The sequence below is a fragment of the Taudactylus pleione genome, unplaced genomic scaffold, assembly GCF_031769625.1.
Source record: "Taudactylus pleione unplaced genomic scaffold, aTauple2 ptg000019l, whole genome shotgun sequence".
NCBI lineage: Eukaryota > Metazoa > Chordata > Amphibia > Anura > Myobatrachidae > Taudactylus > Taudactylus pleione.
Genome location: NW_028284421.1, coordinates 42,940,226 through 42,964,669, shown reverse-complemented (window position 1 = coordinate 42,964,669; position 24,444 = coordinate 42,940,226).

Below are 24,444 nucleotides of genomic sequence, written 5' to 3'. Positions count from 1 at the left end.
ACCACGGTTTTTCTGTGGTTTTGCCCATGGGACTTAAAACGCCAATACACCTGGTTTTGCATTCAGTGTTTTGTTTTAGTTTTAAATCATGCTTGAAAAATCTTCAAAAATCTGTAGTTTTAAAAACCGCTGCTTATTTAATATATACCTCAGTGCTTTACCATTTTTATAGTCAGCCTGAATGCACAGAATTAATTTAGATTAAACCTGACAACTAAAATACTGTCTTAATTGACATCTTTAAACAAATGCAGAATGAAAGAAAGTTTTGAGTGGTATTTTGGAAAAAAAAAGTTCAACAGGTAAAGCCTTGGAGAGAGATAAAGTGGACAGAGATAAAGGGCCTGATTCAGTTTGGATCGCAAGCAGATGTTTGCATTCTGTGCATGCATATAAGACGCAGTGCACGTGCGCAAACCGGCAATAGCGATCGGGAAGCGAATGCAGTGAGCACGCAGAGTCTTCACAAGGTGATTGACAGGAAGTGACCTTGAGGGTGGTGATGGGGGTGGTCAGAGAAACGCAGTTGTGCCTGGGCGTTTAAACACCGTTACAGGGGCGTGCATAATTTAGCCCCTGCTGGCAGAGGTCTAGATGGCGACAGGAAGTTTAGCAGTTTCTGCAGTAGGGTCAGGTCAACCACAACTGTGCGGATGGTTCCGATGTTACTCGATGTTACTGATGTTTTTGATGAGTTGTGGATGCATGTCATAGGAAGTGGGCAGCTTTATACAGTGGTGGGAGTCTTGGTATAGTGCTGCGGTTGCTGTGTGATTGCAATCATTAGCATATTTTTGCAGCGAACGGGGTGAGTGCGAACGTAGTCTTGCGAACCAACCTGAATCATGCCCAAAATATGAACCAAATAGCTGCTAACTGTCACTTTACAGGCTGTGTTTGAAAAATGACAGGAGCTGATTGGTTGGTACTTTATCTCCATCCACTTTTTTTCTCTCCAAGGCTTAGTACATAGGGCCTCAGAGCCTGATTCAGAGCCGGACGCTATTTGCGGACGGTCGTTCCAAAAAAGGGGCTGGCAATTTAAATTGAGCGCTCGCTCATTGCGGTTTGTTGATGCCTTTATGTCTGAGCGAGCGAACGAAAAATGTGCTCGCTACTTTGTAAAGACGCCCCTTTGCCGTTCGCATCACACGTCATCTCCGGTATTTATTAGATTAATCGGGTACATCGAAAGGCATCTGAACTGCTCGCAGTGCTTGTGGTAGGTTTTTCCTAATCGCAATCACTGCGAGCAGTTCAGGCTAAAAGACAACCAAGTGACGTGGTTGATGACGCTCCTTTGCTAATTATGCACTCCCATTAAACGCCCTTTTTACCGTTTGGCACACCTGCGTTCGGATCTCCACTCTCCCGTTTTCAAGCACCTTCCCCTGTTACCACCCACAAACGGTACATTCTGTCAATCAAATTAGCAGCCCCTCGCTGTTTTGCGAGCGCTCAATTTTCGACCGCAATGACTGGTTTGCGCATGCGCATTAAGACCCATATGCATGCACAGTTGTGCGAACATAGCTCAGAGCGAACGAGCGGCCGCTTACGAGCGGCTCTGAATCAGGCCCTCAGTCAGAGGTAGAAAAAGGGGGGGTTTGGACGCGCTGGTGATAAAAAAATACAAATGAAATTTAAATATGGATAGATAAATGTTAGTAAAAAATTAACAAAAATTAAAATGATAATAACATGTAAATAAGATGTAAATAGGACCGGCAATTGCTGAGTAAACAGTGGGGATTTAAGAAGGCTGGATTCCTGTTGACAGACACCTTGAAAAAGTCATTCAGTGACGAAAAGCGTTGGTGTAGAAGATCCCTTATTGACAACACAGACAGACAGCAGGAGCGTAAGCGGCAGCAGTAACCCCGGACTTTGGCTCTCTACACAGAACCAGGAAAGGAACATAGCTGGGAGAAACTCAAGCAGGACGGCCACAGCGCAGAGCACGTAGCCGATAATAACCCGCACCGAACAGCTGCTAACAGACTTCGGTCTGCGCCGTCAGTAGGGTGAGACAGGGTGAGTAACCAGACCGCTGCTCCGCTCTCAGTGTAAAAGATACGGGACCGCCGCAACTCACTTACCGTTTCCTAACACAACATATTTTTCAATGAAAGAGCTATAAACATCCTTGTGTTTCATATTTAGCCCACTGTTTACTCAGCAATTGCCGGTCCTATTTACATCTTATTTACATGTTATCATCATTTTCATTTTTGTTCATTTTTTACTAACATTTATCTATCCATATTTAAATTTCATTTGTATTTTTTTATCACCAGCGCATCCAAACCCCCCCTTTTTCTATTAACAGAGTGGTAATCAGTTATCTGATTACACTCAACGGGACAGCTGCTAACTTACCTATTAAGCGCGCATGATTTATCTGTAACAAGCCTCAGTCAGAGGTGGATGGAATTGCACAGCCGCACACAAGCGGCTGTGCAATTCCGTCCATTTAAAATGCAAATGCAGAAGGAGGTGTCACACACCTCCTTGCTGCATTTGCGTGATCCCAGCGCTGCGACCAAGGTCACAGCCTGGGGTCACCATCGGCCACCATCTAAACACCATCGGTCGCGATTGTTGTCAATGTTCCATTGGCCAGGCTGCGGGAGCTAAAGCTGGCAGCTTGCAAGACCAGGAAGTCTGCGTGCACCCACACAGACCCTTGCCTCGTCCCTCCCAGGATGCTGCCAGGGAACGCCCCAGCTCTGCCTCCCAAATGCCGCAGCCTGTCAATCATGCTGCGGCTGGGATACACTGCGAGTGGGCTCGCAGTCGGAGGGCTGCACATACACAGTACACCTGCTGCGCATGCGCAGTCCTCTAAACATCGGAGATGTGCGCTAACCATCGGGTTAGCGTGCATCTCTGATTCATGCCCATAGACCACTTAGAAACTGTTGGGATCTGCTGAGGATTAACTGTGAATTATAAACTGAAAATTCAGTGTTTTTTAAAGGTCTGTTCTAAACAGAACCTGCCATCAATTCCTGTCAGTTTCTGAAACCACTATCCCCCAGCAAAACTGTTAAAAATCTGCCACAAACTGACGTGGTTTAAAGACGACCCAGGTCAGTAGGATCTGTGCAGGTTTGCATTATGCAAAAATTGTAAAGAATATAACAAAAATAGATGTGGGGATCCCATACAAATCGATAGCTACCGCTAAGCCTCTAAGCCTAGGCTAGTAGTGAAAAATAAGGGGAGAAAGGATGTTCATTTATATTCTCAATAGAGATGAATGCTGACCCCGTGTTTTGGTTTTAGATCTGTATCTCCTTCGTGTTTTGGATCTGGATTTGGTTTTTCCAAAACCACCCTTGCGTGTTTTGGTTTTGGATCTGGATTTTTTCTAAAAATTCATAAAAACTGCTAAAATCACATAATGTGGACCTGTTTTTGTTCCTACAGTATTATTAACTTCAATAACATTTATTTACAGTCATTTCCAGTAAATTTTGATCACCTCACAGCTCACAAAATAGATTTCATGCAGTTTAGACCAAAAGGTTGCATCCAGCTAGCTGGCTGACTAAGCTAAGCGACAGCAGTGAGCGGCACTAACATGTGGCACTTCCGCTTCCAACATGGCAGAGAGTGGTACTGCAGTGGTAGACAGGATGGCAGTTTGATAAACTATATGACCCCATAGGAAGTTTAAAAAGTAAGATCAAGAAGAAGGTCAGAGACGAGAGGGACTTGGAATATGTTTATGGACTAAAGACAGGGAAAGGACAGAATGATTGATTAATATTTAATTTATTTATTTTAATGTTTTGATTATTATAAGAAAATGTATAAGGGACGATCAATGTAGGATGAAGTCCTTCAGTTCCTGAAAGACATCTTTGATCTGGAGGAGGTTTTTTATACATCTAATAGAAATGTGGTGGCCTTGCTTGTGGAGGTGCTGCTAGTACACACCGTAAACAGACATTTACTTTGTGCCCAGGTAGGTTGTTAGGGATAATGTTACCAAGACTTGCTAATTACATCAGAGAAAAGCAGCCTGTAGTTCTCCGGCTGAACTACAACTCCCAGCATCCGTGCTGTTTGCCGGGCCTACTTGAAGTTGTTTTTCATTAACGGGTGATGAGCCTCAGGTTTCCTCAGCCTGTTTTATACACTGTATGTAACATGTAAATATGTATGTATGTGACCAATATACACAACTAATTTTTGTGTTAAACATAATTTGCACTTTATTGCACAGGACGATGCTCTGTGCTGCTGCTCATATTTCTGGTCTGTCGCATGACACCCACCAAATACATTATCCATTTATTCTGCTTAGAGTCACCTACATATAAAGGAGGCAGGTGTTTATTGAGCTGAACAGTTATTTATAATAACAGCCTATCAATTCACCAGGGTCCTGGGGCAACTGGTTGAGGTTGGGGGAGAGCAATTAATAAAACTGGGTAAATTCGAAAATCTACCAAGTTTTGCCCACACCATCAACTTCGTGGTTCAGAATTTTAACATAACAATTTCTTTACTTTTTGGGATGCGTCAACCACATGTATAAGATTTCAACGGCTGTGGCAGTGCGACTACCAACATGGCACATCAGGAAACAAACGTTTGCATTAATCAAGAGGCCTGACGGAGATGGAGTATGTATGTAGTTGAAGACAAGGAAGAAAGGAAGAAAGGGTTGATTCGTAGTAAATTTAATTTAAGTTCTGGATTCTGGAGCAAATTTATGAAAGTGGAGGAGAGTCATTTACAAAGAAATTGACTCATTCCCATCAGTCCTTTTTTTTTTTTTTTTAAAGAAAGGGGCATGCACTAGATGCTGTCTGTGGCAGCACACAAAATGGAAGCTCTGAACAGGATGGGAGCAGAGGTATTTAAAAGTCTGGTACTAAATATATCTTATCATTGTGCTTCTGGGATTATGTATGGGAACTTGGGAAGGCTGGGAGGGGAGGAGGGAGAACATCTCAAGACACCATCACAAAATAGCCTCTCCATTTGATGCTTGAGTTGCATCTCACCAAACATGGCTGTTGATGATCAAGGAAAGCCAAGCCCACTGGGTTGGTATCTACTAATTAAGGTTGAAAAATGGCATAAGAGTATTTTGCAAGTATAGCTATTTGTGATTTTAGTTGAGATAAACACAGTTTTAAAAAAAAAATTGAAGCATCAGAGCAGCGGCACAAAAGCACGGCAGTTTAAAAAAATATCGCTCATCTATGAAACATTTGCCACACAGCTGTGGCAGACAGGATGGCAGTTTAATAAACGATAAAATTAAAAATATCAGGCAGCAATGCCCCAAACTGCATATAGGACCTGATTCAGATCCGCTCGCTAGCATGCGTTTGCTCGTAATAAGCTGATTATTGCATTCTGCGCATGCGTATGTATTAATGCTCGTGCGCGAACGAGTGCGTGAGATCGGGAAGAGTTTGCTCGCTGCGCATTGACTGCCCAGCAGGGTAAGTGATGGGAGAAGCCATTTGTAGGTGGTGACAGAGGTTGGCCATTAAAAACGGGGGAGTGGAGGTGCGAACAAAGGCATGCCTGAGCATCTCAATGCCATTTCAGAGGCGTGCATAATTGAGACACAGCGTCATAGTACACGTCACCTGGCTGGATTTTACACTGAAATGCTGGCAATGCTTGCAGTAAGGTATGGTCAGCCACATGCGCTGCGATCGCATCCGATGGTACCCGATGCAACGTTGGTTGCATACACTTCCTGGAGATGACATGCACAAGTGGGTTTCTCAAGACAGACTGGTGGGTGTCCACATACACAGGGCGATCGCACACCAAGACATAGTGAGCGTGCTAATGCCTTGCCATGCAATCCCCTGCCTTGCTAAATTTGCATACGCATCGAGCGAGCAAACACATCTAGTGAGCGGGGCTGAATGAGCTCCATAATGCAAGAGTAGAGGTGCAAGCTAGAATTGTCCGTGGGCCCTTCCACATACCCTTATATTGTATATATTAAACAGGACATGCACAGTTTAAAAAAACAATCACTTCAGTGACAGGGACTGCCAATTGTGGCTGAAGCAATTGGTTTGTTTGGGCCCCCACAAAACAAGCTACCAATGGGCAGCTGACATTGCTGGCAATGATCTCTACAATCACAAACTGGCTTTATAGAGGCAAGATGTTCTCACCATCATCATTCGATTCCTCATCTTCATCAGTTTGTACATAATATTAATTTGTCCCCGCTGTAATCCACCACTACAGCCTCAAGTGTCTCTGTAATTTTTGTATGTAATTGGCGGTAAAGGTCTTCCTCATGGAATTTGTAGTTCATTTTGATGAACATCATCTTTTCCACATATTGAGGCAGTAGCCTCCTACACCAATCGCTGACAAGGTTCCCGGCTGTGATAAAAAGTATTTCTGAGCACACACTGGAGGGTGAGCAGCTCAAGTAAAGCAAAGCCAGTTTGTGCATGGGCCTCCAAATCACCTTTTTTTCCTGCCAGTAGTCAAATAGACTGTCTCACATACCTATTTGGATGCTATCATTAAAATAGTTCTCAACCATTCTTTGAATTGTGACCATATCAGATGGAGTTACATTAGAGGTCTCATTAATTGTAGGCAATTCTTTTAGACCCAACCAGATGTCAAAACTCGGTTTTGTTGACTCATCTGCATCATCAGTAGGTCTTTTTTGGGAAAGTTTAGTTTTTTCTTGGCAGCTGCACTTGCTGGAGAAACTAAAGAGGAGCCATTGCTGCATCATGTGCCACTTGAGCTGAGAATTTGCTTACCAACAGATCTTTCAATCTCTTCAGATCTGTTGGGAAGAAACACACAATATATGACTTAAACCTAGGATTGAGCACGGTCACCAAAATGTATTGCTCCGATTGGAAGATCCTGACAACCCTTTGATCCTGGCAAAATGAATAAAGGACTTGATCTACAAGTCCGACATACTTAGCGGAATCACTTACTTTCAGCTCCTCCTTCAGTTTCTCAAGCTGCTTTTACAACAGTCTAATTAGGGGAATTACCGGAGTCAAGCTGGCAGTGTCTAAACTCAATTCACAGGTGACTACTTCAAAGGGTTTCAGCACTTTGTACAACACGGAAAGTATTTTTCATTGAGCTTGAGAAAGGTATTCTATGTCATAGTTTGTTATGTATCTTTGGATGGCTTTTTGTTGTCCCTTCATCCGCTGATGCATATAAAAGGTAGAAATACATCTTTTAACAACCTCTTGCTTCAGCTGGTGGCAGGGCAAATTCAACATTTCTTGCAGGTGCTGCAATCATTTATGGGGTGACAGAGCGCATCTCCTGCATGGCCATGTCATTTTATTTTTACATTTTGTACCACCATGTTGATTGTGTGAGCAAAACATGGTACGTGTCGGAATTCACCCAGAGTTCAAGCAGGGTAAGCTATTTTGCAATAGCTTTCCTGAGTTTACCTAAAAAGTTGTCAGGGGTATGCCTTTTATTCAAACCTGTGACAACAGAGTAGCTTGCCTCTGAATTAGCTGTGGTTTCATAGATGCTACTACTGCTCTTCGTGGTGCTGAAGGCAATACACCCACTCAGTGGGCTGTTACAGTCATGTAATCTTGCATTTGCCCTGTTCCACTTGTCCACTTATCTGTAGTTAGGTGGACAGTTGGTACACCAGCATTTTGGAGGACACTAATTAGGTTTTTTTAATGTCCCTGTACAGGCTGGGAATTGCTTTTCTTTTTCTAGATGGGATTTGGTAGCAGGGACACAGGACCTCAATTAACTGTCTAAAACTCACTGAATTAATGGTTTATATTGGATGCACATCTAATACCAGCATAGATGTTATGGTGTCAGTGATCCGCTGTGCAACTGGGTGACTGCTGTCATACTTGCTCCCCCTTGCAAAGGATTGTTTAACAGTCAATTGTTTTTTTAAACCACTACTAGTAGTCTTCCTGGTCCCCTTTTGGAATGAAGATCCACTCCCAGCAGCAGCAGGTGTAGTGCTCAAAGATTCTTCTGAGGAATCCTGGATAGGGGAGGACTGAGTTAGCCTAATAAAATTGGATGCAGGACTACTTCTGATTATGATTGTGGATATTGTTGATGAAGGTGTTGGGGATGAAGATGTCAGGTTTTTGGATCTAGCAGAGAGAATGGAGCTAGCTGATGCTGGACTGCTTGTTGCTACTCTTTTAGCCAAAGATTCTAAATTTGGAAAACTTTGGATGGTTGCTCTGCAGATGATGTAACATGGTGGAGGTTCCTCGGTGGTTAAGGTCCCTTGCTCTACTTACACTGGATTTACAAATGGTACAGATGGCTTGACAGCTGTTCTCTGGATTTGGCTAGAAATAGTTCTACACAAGTGGATTTTTTTGTTTTATGTCCAGGCATGACAATGGGCTTTTCCTTATCATGGGCAACAACTGTTTCCACTGGTGGCTGGTTTACACAAACAACATCCTCATTAGCATCAGTTACGCAAATATCCTTCTCATTCTGGTGCACTTCCACAGCAGCATCATCGATTTCTATCTAAGCATGTTGACTTATACAGCTCATCCCCACATTTACAGAGGGCGCACAAATAGTGGAAGGAGGCTCCTCTTTGGGTATTGGAAAAGTCAGGCTCACACATGGCACCCACAGACACACTTAGACTCTCCTCAGGGATTTGTGGCATTTGTGGCATTTCTGAGCACACAGTTGGTTCCTGTGCCTTAACAATTTTAATATTTTGAAACTTCTGCAGGGAGAAGGGCTTACATCATCATATAAAGCAGAACCACCAGTCTTAAATAAAGGCCAAGGCCTTAGCCTTGCCTTGCCTCTTTGTGTGGTGAAAATGCATATTGCCAGTTTTGTATTTCTGCAGTTAACTTTCCCTTTGATTCTTTTTTTCTTTACCACTGTAAAAGACTGGTTCTTTGATTTTAGATGCCCTGACTGAAGCCCTCATTGCCCTTGGACATCAGGTTTAGTAGATGACATTGACGTACTAGTATCATCACTGGTGGCAGCAGCTCCAGCACTAGTAAGTGGTTCCTGCTCTTCTCTCAACTAATCATTCTCCATATTAACAACCACAAACACAGTGGGGTACAACACACGTCAGTTTGTACCAATTTTTTACATTTATTTTAAACTTTGCTCACAAATGACACCGCGCAGTCACACCGCTTATGTGAATGCACTGGTGTAGAACCTACAGCGTCACATTACTTGTAGGAATATTACACTGCGGTATGAATGACTCACAGTGTTACAATACTTGTATGAATATTACACTGAATGACCGACAGTGTTACAATACTTGCATGAATATTACACTGCGGTATAAATGACTGACAGCATCACAATACTTTTATGACTATTACACTGCCGTATGAATGACAAACAGCATCATAATACCTGTATGAATATTACACTGAATGACCGACAGCATCACAATACTTGTATGAATATTACACTATGGTATGAATGACCGACTGCATCATTCACAATACTTTTATGAAACTTACACTGCAGTATAAATGACTGATAGCGTCACAATATTTGCAGGAATATTACACTGCGATATGTATGACCAACAGCGTCACAGTACTTTTATGAATATTTCACTGTGGTATGAATGTCCGACAGCGTCACAATACTTGTGTCATGATCCGATGCAAATGTTCCTCTGTGGAGGACGGTAAGCCGGGGGGTTCGGGTGACCTGGGAAGTGACTGGACTAGGGCTCTCATTCAGACCTGGATGCAAGTGGCCGTTCGTACGTTAGGCGAACGTAAAGAAATATTTAAATTCAGGCACACGCTCGTATTTTCGTTCGCATTAAAACATCCTCCCCAAACTCAGGCGACCCCTCCTCTAACTAACGAGCGTGCCAAATAGCGAGCGTACATCCCCGAAGTGGTTTGAAGGGAACACACGCACTAGTACTACCCGGAAGTTGGCCTGAGACATTTCGATTAACTGCTCGTTTATTCTGCCTACCTCCCTCAATCGTAACATGCCAATCAATATATCAATTAGCTTAATTGTTTTTTTTTTTTTTTTTTACACAATACAATAAACTTTATTTATGTCCGTGTTTGTGTTTACCCGCAGAATACGTACGGCTTAAACATTCGCTTTTATTTGTCAAAATACATGTTAACCCCTATAAAATAATTGGTATATTTGTTTTTAGCCCCGCATATTTCATGGAGTTAATTTTTTAATGTAAATTTGCTTACGCATGTCACTGCATTAAGCCTATTATAAGTCTCCTCAGATTTCTGGCCCTGTCGAACACATGACTCATACACTAACCAATAGAATTGCTCCTGTTAATACCCTAAATACATTAGCCAATCAGAAAATTTTTGAGCACTTTATCAAAAATGATTTTTTGGCAAAACTCCATTGCCATCATGAGAGCCTCCGCATTCACCAGGCGCGAGCTGCTGGTGCTTACGGAGGTGATGGATCGGCGGATAACCAGCCAGCCTCCACCCATCACCAACCGGGAGAAGCGATCCGCATATGCGGAGGTTCGGGCCCGCCTGCGCTCCTTCGGCTCACGCCGCCATATCGGGCAGCTGGAGCGCAGGTGGTCGGACCTGCAACGGCGGACGCCCCGCTTGCTGGCATGCTTTCGCATGCAGATCGCTGCGAGTAAGTTTAATGGATTGTGGTTTTCATGTTTGTCTTTGTGGCCCTAACTGCATGGCCATGTTTTCCGTGTCTTTCATCTTTATTCATTCTCCTCATATCTGCATGGCCATGTTTTCCGTATCTTTCATCTTTATTCATTCTCCTCATATCTGCATGGCCATGTTTTCCGTGTCTTTCATCTTTATTCATTCTCCTCATATCTGCATGGCCATGTTTTCCGTGTCTTTCATCTTTATTCATTCTCCTCATATCTGCATGGCCATGTTTTCCGTGTCTTTCATCTTTATTCATTCTCCTCATATCTGCATGGCCATGTTTTCCCTGTCTTTCATATTTATTCATTCTAATTTTTTTTTTTTTTTTTTGGGTTTGGGGGTGCATTTGAAATTGATTTTGTTTGCGGATTTGTGTTGGATCTAACCACAATTTGTTTACCATCTTTTAGGGGCCCAGCGAAGACTACGCCATCAGCGTCCCGCCAGACGGCGAGCACGGCCACTCTCCCCCACCCCCAGCCAACACTCCAACTCCACTCCTTCCCCTATTCCCCCCTCCTCCCCAGCCTTCCTACACCCTCAGCCAGATTTTTCTGGACTCCTTCCCCTCCGTCCCAATTCCCCCTCTCCTCCAACCACCCCTCTTCGAATGACCCCCTCCCCGGAGTCGGTCATTACACCGCCCCGATCTTTGGGGAATGGACCCACCTCCGAGGAGGACGATGGAGGGCCTTCTGTAGCTGGCGTTGGGTCTTCCGGTATGTTTTTTTTTGCTGGTTTTTTTCGACACAAACTGTTTGTTTTTTGTTTTTAATTTTTTGTTTTTTGTTTGTTTAACACAAAAATAAGTGGTTTTGGTCGTTTGCCGTAACCTGTTACTGCTGTTTTCAACATACACATAGCACACCTGTCTGAATTTGGACATAGGCCTTGTATTTTTGCCCTACACCATTTAAGTGTGATGAATTTTTATGCATTTTTTTTTTTTTTATTGTTTTTTTATGTGGTTTCACTATTGTTGTATTAATCCCCAATTTGTTCTCACCCACAGAGGAACAGAGGCTTCCGGCTAAATTTGCCCGATGTGTGGCCCAGATGCACAGCCAAATCATCGGGGTGCTGATGGTCCTTGACCGTATATCGGTCCTCCTTAGGTAGTAGTTTTTTTTTTGTTCAACACTCTGTAAATAAATTGTTTTGCTTGAAGTTACATTCTGGCTCATTCGTTTTGTCCCAACCACATATTGTTTACCCTGACATAAGTATAGTGTTCCTGCAAGGATTTCACATTTGGGCCAATAAGAGTGTGTGTTGTATTTTTGGGTCAAACAGCGACAAGAAACACCTAACAGTACAAATCTGATTTCCCTTTTTAGGTGTAGTCACAATTAGATATTTCAACATTTTCCAGGTTCCTAGTTGGTGTGCAAGCAGCTTAGGGCAATATTACGAAGCAAAAGGATTGTACAGGCTTCCTTTTGGTGTTGGTTTGGACCCAGAATAAATGAATCATTTTTGCACAAATGGCGTCAGTACTGGATTACCCCTTAGTCAAATGTTACATGTGTGAACCTGGTTACACTTGGTGGTAACGTTACAAAAAAGGGACAACATTTCACTCTAAAAAAATTTATTACCAACATAACAGAAATTGCAAAGTGGTCACTCACAAACAAAACACACAGTGATAATCTCAAATACAACACATACCAAAAAACAAACACCCAAAAAAACCAATCAAGAACTGGTTGACGAAGGACCAGGCCAACATGATTCCACATATATGGCGTGGCAAGAAGTGTTCCCGAATATAGCCACAAAATATCCACATACAGGTTTTGTAAGGGTAGCTGGAAGTAGTCATCGTTGGAGTGCCAAAGATTATGTCAAAAAACAGAAGAGGGAGAAACAAATTAGCAAAAAATTAGATGCTCTCAAACAAACCCAACCACATTAGGTATCAACACTGGTTTTTTGCAAATAATTACCTAAAAAATCTGGCCACCACATCATCGCGTATGGCCCCCCCACATACTGACCTCCGACCAACCTCGGGGGGCCATCCTCAGGTAAGGCATCCTCTGGCTGCATTGGGACACCACTCCTGTGATGTTGTGAAATATCCCACACAGGACCACAATTTTCGAAACCATATCCGGCAAATACATGAGTTCGCCACCAGAGCGGTGGAGGCATCTGAATCAGCCTTTTAAAAGGCCGATACAGCGCTCCACCACTTGCCTGGTGGCAGTAAGTGTGGAATTATACTCACTTTGTGGCCCTGGTGTGGGAGCCAAATAAGGAGTGAGCAGCCAGGGCGTGCAAGGGTAGCCACTGTCTCCTGTGAAAACAAAAAGACAACATCAGGCTCACTCTGTATGAAGCTTAACATTGTTATGTACTAAAGGTCTCCACTTACCCAGAAGCCACGCATCACCAGCTTGTAGGTTGGTTAATTTGTGCCATATCCCTGATTGCCGGATGACGAAGGAGTCATGTGCAGTTCCTGGTAATTTTGCATTCAGGGACAGGATCTGGAGGGAGGCATCACATACCACCATTACATTGAGGGAGTGATAGTGTTTACGGTTTCTAAATATTGCCTCCAGCCGTGCTGGAGGCTGAAGTGGTATGTGAGTACCATCCACAACCCCTATGATGTGTGGGAAGCCAGCTATTTGGTAAAAATTGGCCTTGGCCACACTAAGGGCACCCATATCCAAAGGCATTTGAATAAAATGATGGAGGTGCTTGAAAAGTGCCTCCATCACTGCCCTCAGGATCCGGGAAAAGGAGGATTGTGAGATGCCCGCCACTATTCCCACCGTTGTTTGGAACGATCCTGAGGCACAGAAATGTAACACCGCCATTAATTGCGTAAGTGGTGGAATTGCTGTAGGACTGTCAATTTGCCGCTCAAGATCACTCTCTATTAATGAGAGAGTGTCTATGATGATTTTTGGAGGAAGACGGTATCGTCTTAAAACCTCATCATCTGGCATTCCAAAAAGGGTGACATGTGTTGGAAATATCTGGGGCCTTGCACGCCTACGATGCCTACGCCTGGGACGAGATTGAGGTTGGTCTGCTTCCGGGAGCAGGGCCAGAACAATCCGACCCAAATCAACCTGAAATGACAACATTGGAAGGTCAGCCTTTTTACAACACCCAATAAAAATACATGTAACTTTGCTTTCAAATACCATCCAGTGATGCTTACATGCCGGGGTATTGTCATGATATGTTGTAACTGCAAATAATAACATCAAAAATATACATAATTTTATGCTGGCCATGTCATTATCACAAATTTAAGCAACACAAAACATAAAAGGGGACACACACACATTTGGCCCAAGAGCAAAATGATGTTACGCACACTATGCCAAATAGAGGCCAAATGTAATCAACCAATGCTCCAGGTGACAAAAAACATTATTAAGGGATGAATACACATTTCACAATGCGCTAATTAGTTCGCAAATACAGGGCACAATAGCAAGTAGTAAAAATGCGCTAATTAGATCGCAAATACAGGGCACAATAGCAAGTAGTAAAAATGCGTTAATTAGTTCGCAAATACAGGGCACAAAAGCAAGTAGTAAAAATGTGCTAATTATTTCGCAAATGCAGGGCACAATAGCAAGTAGTAAAAATGCGCTAATTAGTTCGCAAATACAGGGCACAATAGCAAGTATTAAAAAAGCGCTAATTAGTTTGCAAATACAGGGCACAATAGCAAGTAGTAAAAATGCGCTAATTAGTTCGCAAATACAGGGCACAATAGCAAGTAGTAAAAATGCGCTAATTAGTTCGCAAATACAGGGCACAATAGCAAGTAGTAAAAATGCACTAATTAGATCGCAAATACAGGGCACAATAACGGCGCCCAAAAATATTAACAAAAAACACAGAGTTCGATTTGGCAAAAAACAACGTCACATGTGGAAGGCCAACCAAAGTTGCGTACAGACAAACAAGAACATTCCCTAAACAATTTAACACATGAACTTACCAAGAGCTAATATCTAAGAAACCGGACCAAAATGTCTTTGGGGCAGAGCCAAAAAAAAACCTAAGAGAGATGAAATGACGGAAAAAAAATATTAGAAAAATCAACACCACAATGAGAGACAAATTGCCCCGAAGTTATACTTCCCCAAACTTACCAAAACTGGAAACAATCCAAAAAACCAAAAGTGAAAAAAAAGGAACTGAAAACCAAGAAAAACCGCTAACACAAAAAAAAAACAATAAACGCAATCTCCAAAACCAGCCAACAATCAACTCCAACCAACGTAACCTCCAACATTCAATAAACGCCACCTCGAGTCGAAACGCCACAACCCATAAATAGTGTTTAGTTTCCCGCCCAAATTAAGGAAGGATCAGAGGAACGCACAATCAATGATGCGGCCGCAAAATAAGGACGCATGTATAAATACGTCACAAGACAAAAACACAATTCTGGTGTATTTCTAGTTGGAACAACACACATGGATACAGACCAGGAAAACAATGGACAACAGTCCCGCGGTAAGTATTTCATGCATTTTGACTCAATGATTAATTCTAAACATATTATTGTGCAAGTTGGGAAGTTGAGATTTCTTCAAATTACCCCAAATAGGTGAGGAGGATGACATGGAAGAGGCTGCTGGGCCCAGTAATCCGGGCAAAGCTGCCAAAAAGAAAAGGCAGCCACAATTCACAAGAAAGGAGATGGAGGTTTTGATTCAGAAGTGTGTGGACATCCTGCCACAGGCAGACAGGAATATGAGTGCAAGCCAGAAGTGGAGAATGTGGGAAGAGGTAGCCGTGGAGGTCAATAGGGTGGGGGATTATGTCCGTCTAGCCCGGGATGTCAAACGGCGGTAAGTAAACACTTGACCACCCTAAAACCAACAACCCAATCAAATAAAAAGTAATGGTTCCAATTTAACCCACAGATGGCAAGACTTCAAATATCGGCTGAAACAAAAAATGGCACACAGGGCTAGGCATGCAAGGGGGACAGGTGGAGGTCCCACTCCTGTGTCATTGGAGTTTACAGATTTAGAAGAGCTGGCACAGGGGTGTGTGCAGCCTGTGGAGGTGTTTGGCGTGTCCAACATGGATACGGACATGCCAGACTTTGCGGCTCCTCATGTTGTCCCAGGTAGATGTTGTGATGTCACCAACTGTGAAATGTTATTGTGCCAATATGTAGATTCTAATGTGAGTCTTTTCTCATTTTTCCAACAGAGACACAGGCGGATGAGTCTGCTCCAGAGGGGAGCCTTGGCCGCAAAATTTCTGCTGGCTCTGCAGGGGAGGAACCAGTACATCCGGCTGAGGACCCTGCAGAAGCCAGTCCAGGGCAATCCCCCTCGCAGGCAGTGTCCCTCCTCACAGAACTCAATTTAAAATCGGATTTCCATACGGAGATTCTGCAGAGGATGGACGCCAGTCTGGTACGGGTGGCTGAGGCCCTGAAGCAAAATGCTGCGGCCAACGTGACCATTGGTCAGGCCCTGGCGGAAAATACCAGGGCCAACATCCGCATCGCCACTGCCCTGGAGCAGCTCGTTCGCCAGCACATGGTGGAGCCAACCTCCCTTCCTGCCGGAACATCAGGATCCTCCACCTCTGGCACAACATCAGCCAATCCTCCAAATGTGCCTAGCCCTGTGCCTAGTCCAGAGGCCACAACATCTGCCTCTGGACAGGCCAGCCCGATGACATCCCGGACCCGGTCTGGCACCCTCCCTCCCCCAGCCAAACGGGCGAAAAAACGGTGACACCATTAGCTACTTTTCCCACACTCCTTCTGTGCTTGCCTCATATTCCTTTCTGGCCAAAACTTCCCTCTCCTTTCTTGTGAATTGTTTTTAATTTTTACATTTACGTTTATTCAAAAATTATTGTTTGCACAATTAATAAATATTGTGGAACACTGCCCAAAATGTTGTAGTTCAATATGTTTTTTTTTTATGGGTGGATACAAATAAATTTTGCAGAAATGTACGACTTTGTATTCTGACATTCTTTACAAAATGGGTTACTTTTAATCCGGGCCCACAAGCCAACAACGTTCAAAAACACAAATTACACATTGTAAAAAAAGTGCTCGTTAAGGAACGTTTTAAACATTACCTAAGGAGTGAAAAACACCTTGCAAACACAAAATGAGGGACCAAACCTAAACATGATGACATTATTGTTACAATAGTCCAAAAACTAACACATTGCGGCCAAAATACACCCCCACAAATGTACGCTAATTGATTGTGTAATCCTGACATTAGCAGCTATGATTTCCACCTGCGTTCGGTTTTGTGCTATCCAAAAAAACTGCTTTCCAAACACATACCAAGCCGGTTTTCAATCCAACACTAATTGAGTTTCTGACAAGCCGTGATTAATCGATGCAACATCGTGGAGTGCCGGGACGGAGGAGAAGGCCATCGCCACTGTGGTCGAGTTATCCAGTCCCTAAGCTGTGCGAGCATTTTGAAGGGAAAGAGGATCATCCAGTGACGTATGAGTTTGTATGAACACATTTGACGTTCGCATTTGTTAATGTATGTACGCCCCAAAAACGCCTCGCCACGCCTGCGTTTTTCCATCTCCACCCCCGTCAACACCCAAAAACGGCCTGTTCTGTCAATCACAATGGCAATTACTAGGAGAGTGCTGGAGGTCCAGCTGTGAGCTAATTAGTACTAGCAGGTAATCTGACACCTCAGTGACACAGGGTAATAGCCATAGGAAAGCTGCAATAGAATTAGCAGCACATATACAAAGACACACAGGGAAGGGACATGAAACACTGAAGTACTGTGAGAAAGCTAAAGTCTCAGAGTAAGGGTTAGCATGGAAGCTAATACAGAAAACTGGAAAACTGTGAGCAGGCTGAAGCAACACGCTGAAGGATTTAGCACAGAGCAACAGTGGGAGTAACACAGGCACTTGGAATAACAAAGTTGAACTGCATCTTCCTGAAGTTCTGGGGGTGGATTTATACCCAGGGGTAGCAGATTATTGGAGCACAGCGTCAGCTGACTGAGATCATGCTACCATTGGTTAGGAGGACTGTCACATGAGAGGAACTGTCATGGCGGTGCCCATGATGGGAACTCCGATCCTCAAAACACACAGCCGACCATGGAAGTCCGCAAAAGCACCTAAGGTAGAATACTCAGCATCTCACCCCTCACTGCACCAGGCATCTGACCACAGGGAAGTCAGGAGAAGCCGGCACAGAGGTAAGAGATAGCCAATCCTAGGCTGAACCCTGACAACTTGTATGAATATTACACTGCGATATGTATGACCAACAGCGTCACAGTACTTTTATGAATATTTCACTGTGGCATGAATGTCCGACAGCGTCACAATACTTGTGTCACGATCCGATGCAAATGTTCCTCTGTGGAGGACGGTAAGCCGGGGGGTTCGGGAGACCTGGAAAGTGACTGGACTAGGGGCCTGATTCAGAGCCGCTCGTTCGTTCCGAGCGATGTTTGCACAACTGCGCATGCATACGGATCGTAATACACATGCGCGAACCAGTCAGTGCGGACGAAAATCGTTTGTTCGCTAAATAGCGAATGCCTGCTATTTTGAGTGACAGGAGGAGGCGTATGTGGGTGGTAACGGGGGAAGGTGCTTGAAAACGGGGAGTGGAGATCCGAACGCAGGCGTGCTTAAAGGTCAAAACGGGCGTTTTAAGGGTGTGCATAATTAATACAGCAGCGTCATTGACCACGTCACTGGGTTATTTTATAGTCAGAACTGCTCGCAAGATTGCGGTTGGAAAATCCAACCACAAGAATAGCGAGCAGTTCATACGCTGGTCGATGTACTCGATTAATCTAATAAATACCGGACATGATGTAGGATGCGAGCGGCCAGGGGGCGTAGTTTTCTAAAAAAGACCGCATGTTTTGTTCGCTCGTTCATACCTAGAGGCGTGAACATACCACAAAGAGCGAACGGTTCATTTGAATTGCCACCCCTTTTTTCTGAACGAGCAAGCGCAAATAGCGTCCGGCTCTGAATCAGGCCCTAGGTCTCCTAGTTGCGGCCGAACACAGGTTTGGCTAGACCTGCCCAGAGGCGCGGAGTCTAACTCATTTAGTGGTTTTCTCCAGTGACCCCTCCAATTGGGATTTGGTTTTCCGCTGCACCAAGTGAGCAGGTCGCGGCCCTCTGGACAGGTACCTGGGAATGGCAGAAGACCGGAAACTATATTTAACAAAGCAAATGCTAGAGCACAGGAGGTAAACTGGATGCTTAGATATTGAAACGCTGTTTAGGGATCCTAATCACAGGCTAGCATAGAAATACTGGAAAGTGTACTGAGAATCACTAAGAAATCCAAGTGCTGATTGCACAGAAAAACAGAGGCATATATTGGGAATTGCTAGATATGTTTAGAGCTGATTTGCAGAGACAAGATACAGAGCAAAGAACACCAACATACACTGGAAAGCTATAAATGTAGGTGTTGACTGCACAAACAAGACACAGAGAGAAGTGGACACAGGCACATGTAGTAATCCCAGTCGCAGGCTAGCTTGGAAACACAGTAAAATGTACAGGAACTGCAACAGATTCTGGAGCTGATAAACACAGTAAAACACAGAGGGAAGGCAGGAATAAACTGGGGAAGCTAGTAATGCTGGTACTGGACAAAGGCAATTACTAGGAGAGTGCTGGAGGTCCAGCTGTGAGCTAATTAGTACTAGCAGGTAATCTGACACCTCAGTGACACAGGGTAATAGCCACAGGAAAGCTGCAATAGAATTAGCAGCATATATACAAAGACACAAAGGGAAGGGACATGAAACACTGAAGTACTGTGAGAAAGCTAAAGTCTCAGAGTAAGGGTTAGCATGGAAGCTAATACAGGAAACTGGAAAACTGTGAGCAGGCTGAAGCAACACGCTGAAGGATTTAGCACAGAGCAACAGTGGGAGTAACACATGCACTTGGAATAACGAAGTTGAACAGCATCTTTCTGAAGTTCTGGGGGTGGATTTATACCCAGGGGTAGCAGATTATTGGAGCACAGCGTCAGCTGACTGAGATCATGCTACCATTGGTTAGGAGGACTGTCACATGAGAGGAACTGTCATGGCGGCGCCCATGATGGGAACTCCAATCCTCAAAACACACAGCCGACCATGGAAGTCCACAAAAGCACCTAAGGTAGAATACTCAGCATCTCACCCCTCACTGCACCAGGCGTCTGACCACAGGGAAGTCAGGGGAAGCCGGCACGGAGGTAAGAGATAGCCGATCCTAGGCTGAACCCTGACAACTTGTATGAATATTACACTGCGGTATGAATGACCAACAGCGTCACAATACTTTTATGAATATTACACTGCAGTATGGCCAGCAGCGTCTCTGTGCTTATACTGTATATGGATACACTGGGTGAGTACAGCATACAGCAGCGTCACAGTGCTTATATGGATACACTGGGGTACAGCACAAAAACAAATCTTAACTTTTTTTACTTATTATTTTTTATTTAACTTTTAGTTACTCTTTTTTTGCATTTACAGCCCATGGATGGACAGTAAACCCCTGTATTGAACACCCCCTATGTTCGGGTGGGTCACCTTAATTCTTAAGTGTGGTTTCTCTACGGTTTCCCAATGGTTTGGGCTTTAGTATATCCGCAAATTGCAAAACCACCTGAAATCCACTGAATACACAAAGCCAATGCTTAGTAAATTTATCCCATAGACTTTTTGTGCCACAAATGTAAAAATTATGTCTGTGCACCTCTATTTCCAGAGGGCTGACAGTTTATATTTTTTACTTTCTTGTGGTTCTATCACATCGTACTGCTAATTATAGTTAGTGACCATGATTAACAGGGTAAGAGAGTCAGGGATTACATATAGAATGCCAGCACAATGACAGAACAATTTCTCTGCTCTGAGATGTAGAGAAATGGCAGGTAGCTTTTATCAGGCAGGCAATTATCTTAATGCATTAAATAAGCCCACAAATCATGTCTTGATCCTGTTATAACATCTTAGTCAATACAGTGATCAGAACTATCTAGCCCAGTGATTTACATTCTCTGGGCAAATTTGTGTGTCACAATTACCAGACTGGATGTGTCCCAAAAATATGTCTGAAAAGAAACTGAGGAGGTGCAATAAAAATGTAATGTTTTTAATCTGTATTTATATTCTTACATTCTTTATTTAGAATTTTTGCAACTTATTTCTGAAGAGTTTGGTAACTTTCATAGATAAGCAGGGGTGGATTGGGAATTTAAAGTGGCCCTGGAAAAAATCCTGAAAGTGGCCCTATGTGTGGGAAAGGGCGTGGACTCGTGTGAAATGCAATGCCTGCAAGCTACTCCCCCATTTTCATCATGCAGGGGGCATGTCCAAGGCTCAGGGAGCTGATGGGCATACTCACAGTCCCTCTCAGTGAATAAACACAGTAATCATGTGAGTGAGTATTTTCTTACCTATATGATTTCTCTGCAACAGGGAACCTCTGAAGAAATTGATCGGTGTCTTGAGTCGGTATTCTCTATTCATGCTGGAGATCACAGGGCCTGGAAGCCACCTGTTTGTGTAGGAATAAAGTCAATGTCATCAACATGCAACAGAGGTTCAATCAGATAATACATAGTAACAGGAGTTTTGGAGCAGGGCAATATGGGAGTTTCCCTGATAAAACAATTTTATATGAATAAAATATATTTGCTAATTTAGTACAATATGTATCAATAATATGGTTTCTAGAATTTGTGTTTTACTGAAGATTACTGTCCCCCAGCCTTGTCTTCTAATCTTATCAGTGGTCCTACTTGTGTGTCTTCAGCATCATCCCCCAGTGTCTCTCCAGCACCATCCTTGTGTGACTCTCCAGTACCATCGCCCTTTGTCTTTCCAGCACCATCCTTGTGTCTCTCCTGCACCATCCCCATATCTCACCAGCACCCAGGGGCGCCGAGAGGGGGGGGAGCGGGTACAATTTACCTGGGCCCGGGCTTCCAGAGGGGCCCGGCGGGGGCCCGGGTCCAGCGCCGCCCCCTCACCCTCCTAACTATCTCCCAGCACACAGCGTGTGCTGAGATGCAGTGGGAGATTGCTGTGGCTGCTGCTTAGCAGCCGCGAGCAATCTCCTATGCCTGAGGGGGGAAGCGATCACACTGATCGCGCCCCCCCTGGCTTTGCGCCGGGCTGAGGGGCTCGCAGCGCCCCCCTCCCCGGCGTGCAGCGCCGCTACACGGCGCTGCAGATGTATACTTTTTTTTACTTTTTTATTACAGGGGACGTGTCCAAGGCTCCCGCGATTAGGCCATGCCCCTCTTTACCGGGGCCCAGCAGCGCTTTCAATGGCCCTGCCAGCACCATTTCCTCTGGGCCCCCAGTGCTATCTCCCCAGGGCTCCCTGCGCCATCTCCCCTCTCCTCTGTGTCTCTAGCATGCTCTCTATTATATTACACTGTGAGCCACAGTCATTTTCCCCTGTATCACCCTATAATACAGTAACCTACCCCAGTATCACCCCTTTATATATTCGTACATCGTGTCCCACAGTAACCTGCTCTTGTATTACCCACAGTAAATGCCCCTCTGACCCTGTTTCACCTGCAGTAAGTGCCCCTTGCTCCTGTGTCACCCACAGTAACTGCCCCCTGCCCCTATATCACTTACAGTAAGTGCCCTCCTGCCCCAATATTACCCACAGTAAGTGTTCCCTGCCCCTATATCACTCACTGTAAGTGCCCCCGCTCCTACTGTACATCACCCATAGTAGGTGTCCCCTGTATCAACCACAATTATTGCCCCCTGCCCCTGAATCACCCACTGTAAGTGCCCCTATGCTCCTATATCACCAAAAGTAAGTGCCCCCTGCTCCTAGATCACCCACAGTATGTGCCCCCTTGACCCTGTATCACCCACAATTAATGCCCCTATGCCTGTTTCACCAACAGTTAGTGCAATCCCTGCATCTTTATCATCTACAATTAGTGCCCCCTTCCCCTTTATCACCCACAGTAAGTGTGCCCCTGCCCTGTTTACCAACAGTTAGGGGTAAATTTACTAAGATTCGAGTTTGGTTGAGATTGCAATCTCGGGTGAGTTTATTTCAACTTGCAAATTTACTAAAGATAAACTCGAGTGAGTTGTCTCTTTTTTCACTGTAAAACTCGGGTGAGATTGCAAACTTGAATAAACTCACCATCGACCAAACTCAGAAGTACTGTACTTGTCATGAAAAAGATAAAACTCGGGTATATACTAAAAAATTACATTGCAATCTCAGGGTGTACTTGTAGCAAACTCGCAGCTAATTAGAAGTTTCAATTAGAGCACCTCCTGAGCTGCGAGTTTGGCAGAAACATAAACAGACCAGTGTGATATGTGTATGTTTCTGCATGTAAACCTTATGTAAAGGGTTAAATGTGAAAAAAACATGGCAGTAGGTCCCCCCCAAAAAGCATAACCAGCCCTGGACTGCTCAGTCAGTCCTGGTTCCTAAAAATATGGGAAATAAACATGTAGGGTTCCTCTGTATTTTAGGAATGAGCATCTGGCTGCTGACCAATCCTGGTTTTAAAAGTAGGGGGGATAAAATTGTGTAGGAGTCCCCCTATTTTTAAAACCAGCACCAGACTCAAATCTGGCTGGGGTGTAATGCCACAGCCAAGGACCCTATCACCAGGTCTACCCAGCCAAAGCATTAACACACCAAGCCGGTCAGCCCAAGCTGGGGATCTCAGGGGAGGTGGGGATCTGCAATAAATGGGACCCCCTCTCCCAAGCGTCCCAGGTTTAGTACGAAGCCAGGGACTCTTCCCCACACCCCTGGAGCATTTGGTACAGGGGTAATAGTTTTGAAAATAGTGATAAACTATTGTTTTTTACTGTGGAACCACAGGTGCCAGCATACCTGCCTTTTGGCACTTGTGAAACTACAAGTGCCAGCAGGCGGCCGGCTCCCGTACCCCCACTGTAAAAAAAATTGTTAAAAAACTACAACACACACACAGTAAAAAGTACAACTGTATTACATACACCTACCACACTCACACATACTTACCTGCTGCCCGACGATTGGTCCACTTCTCCAAGTAAAAATCCAATGGGAGTACCTGTGAAAAAAAATCCTATACTCACCTCAGTCCTGGCACTGGTCTCTGTAGCATCCTCAGGTCTTGGCAAAAAAACAAACCACCACCTGGACCATAGACTTACATTAACGATGTATGCAAGTGACAATATACACCACTAACCGGCTTCTGACTGCTCAGCCTACATGTGAACTGTTAGGAGCTGTCAGCCAATCCGCAGCCACTAACTGTAGAGCGGCCACTGACTGCCTCCTGCTCCTGACAGTTCCCACGTGGGTTGGTCAGTCAGTTAGGAGCCAGTTACTGTTTACACTACTGCTCCAGGGGTGTGGTGAAGAGCCCTGGGCTTCAGACTAAGCCTGGGGTGCTTGAGAGAGGGGGGACCCCTTTATTGGGGGGTCCCCCACCTCCTCTGAGATCCCCGGCTTGAGCTGACTGGCTTGGAGTGTTAATGCTTTGGCCATGGAGACCCGGTGATAGTGTCCCCTGGCTGTGGCATTACACCTCGGCCGGATTTGAGTCCAGTGCTGGTTTTAGAAATAGAGGAACCCCCTACACAATTTTAACCCCCTTTTTTTAAAACCAGGAATAGTCAGCAGCCAGGTGTTGGTCCTTAAAATACGGGGGAACCCTACACGTTGTTTTCCCCATATTTTTAGGAACCAGGACTGGCTGAGCAGTCTGGGGCTGGTTATGCTT